The sequence below is a fragment of the Pogoniulus pusillus genome, chromosome 10, assembly GCF_015220805.1.
Source record: "Pogoniulus pusillus isolate bPogPus1 chromosome 10, bPogPus1.pri, whole genome shotgun sequence".
In the NCBI taxonomy this organism is placed as follows: Eukaryota; Metazoa; Chordata; class Aves; order Piciformes; family Lybiidae; genus Pogoniulus; species Pogoniulus pusillus.
In genome coordinates this window covers 11,779,867-11,782,362 of record NC_087273.1, presented here as the reverse complement: position 1 = coordinate 11,782,362, position 2,496 = coordinate 11,779,867, and positions in this window count along the sequence as shown.

Genomic DNA, 2,496 nt, shown 5'->3' with positions numbered 1-2,496 from the left:
CACCCAAAGGGAACTACATGGAGTTATTTAACAGCTCAAATATTATTGATAGCAAAATGATCTATGGTGCTTTGGGGCAGGGTATGAGGACAGGCTCTGGAAGACTGTCTTTGTACAGCAAACCATACATATTTCTATTTATTTATTTAAATTCAAAGTTATTGGTGTTTCTGTGATCTAGCAGCCTGCTCCTGACAGCAGCTGCAAGAGGGTATGCTTTTGTGTTTTTGCATTTCATCTCCTAAGGCTTCTGCAGTGTTTCTGGCAAAACAGGCAGATGCCTTCTAGTGCTACAATCACACTTTGAAAACTTTTTCCAGCCTCTTATTAGGAAGTTAATTATTTCACATATCTGATGATTCTTGGAGGCAATCTTTACCTCCCTTTTGCAGCTGTAATGACTCTGCCATTACACCACAGTTACACAACAGATTTGGACTTTATACTGCAGCTGGTGCTCAGGGAATATTTGCTAGCTTATTTATTTGAAATAAATATGCCTGGACCTTCCTTCATATCTGGACTTCATACAGAAGTGAGAAGGTTTAGAGAGATCAGGCTTCTTTAGCCAGTGTGTGCATACTAATTTTGTCCTTTCTGCCTACAGGCCAAGAGGTGCAGGTTATACTGAGGTTTGGGAATTTTTTTAAGAGGAAAATAATATACAGTGCAATAACTTCAAAGAACAAAAGGTGGCTTGGAGCACATCTTTTGGGATACCATGAAACCTGTCCTTTCCTGAAAGTACAGAAGTGTTTGACAAATGAAAATGGGTTCCCGTGATAGTCTTCCTTTCTTTCCTTTCACCTCCTCTGCAGAAAGATGGTATGAAGTCCTATAAAGCAGAGTTTTTGGCTAGGTATCATAGAATCAACCACGTTGGAAGAGACCTCCAAGATCATCCAGTCCAACCTAGCACCCAGCCCTAGCCAGTCAACTAGACCATGGCACTAAGTGTCTCATCCACTCTCTTCTTGAACACCTCCAGGGATGACAACTCCACCACCTCCCTGGGCAGCCCATTCCAATGCCAATCACTCTCTCTGGGAAGAACTTCCTCCTAACATCCAGCCTATACTTCCCCTGGCAAAACTTGAGACTGTGTCCCCTTGTTCTGCTACTGGTTGCCTGGGAGAAGAGACCAACCCCCATCTGGTTACAACCTCCCTTCAGGTAGCTGTAGGCAGCAATGAGATCACCCCTGTTGTGATGGGTAGCTTTTAAAATCCCTTTTCAAGCACTTAGGTCAGAGGAATTGTAAGCCGTGACACAGCACCACTAACCAGTATATCTCCAGAGCAAAAAAACTGACCCTGGAGAGTATCCCCAAATGGATGCAATCCCGAGGCAGTGCAAGGTTTCTAATGTAAAGTGTGTTACTGAGGTTACTGTAGCTGCTGAATATTTTATGGTTGCTTAATCAAATCACATTTGGGATCAGTATGATATTTCATCATTTCCCTTCCTTTGAAAGTGTGACTTTGAGACCAACTCCAGAATGTCCCTCTGCATGGACAAGACCTGTGTCTTGAAACACGTTGGGAACTGACAGGTCCCAGCTTAGAAAGTCACAGTGTGTGCCAGAGCTAAATACAGCATTAAGGCACTGCCATTCTGCTTCTCATCATATTTTATTTCTTCTGTTGTTCCAGGTGTTGGCAGCTCTGCTAAAGAAGGACTGGAAGTGCATTGTGCCAGCTGCAGCAGTGAGGAGGAGACTTACATCCTGGTATGATTCTGCTAGTGTTTGAAGATGCGAAGAGCGGGGAGGGGCATGGAAAGGGGAAGAATTGCTTTCACTTTTTTTTCCTTCTATGAAAAGCTGACTTTGTTTAAAAAATAAATTATTAAAAACATAAAAAGAGAGAAAGACAAAAAAATATACTAAATCTAGGAGGCTTATGTATGGCTTCTGGACAAACACTTTTGAACACTAGAGCTGCTGTCAGGTTAAATACTTGCCCACGGTGACCATGAAGGTCACCGTGGGCAAGTATTTAACCCTGTATCTGATGGTTATGAGTCACCACCTGCAACTGTTTTAGCCTGACTTGCATTATTCCACCAAAAGCAGCCAGTGCAGTGTGCATTTCTTGCCAATTACATGTTAATGTCTTCGGGTTCATTCTGGATTTGCTGGTACAGTTATTTCTGCCTCTTCCCTTTGCATTCAAATCAATGCACATGCTGAAATTCTGTGATGTCCAGGAGAGGTGTTCTTAATATTTCTTTTCCCCAAATATCTGCTCTTGCCAAATGGATTGGTTAATCTTTCATGTGGTTTTACTCTAACATTTCCCTCTGCACCCCTCCAGGCCTCCTTGCTTCATGAAGTTATACAAATATTTGCGTGCTTAAACAAATGTTGATGACATTTTTATTGACTAGAGTAGATTTTACTCCTAACTTTATCTGTTCTCAAGAACATCAGTCTTTTCTCTGTTTAACCTTTGCCTACCATTGCATTTCATCTTGGATCATCTATTTCATATTCCC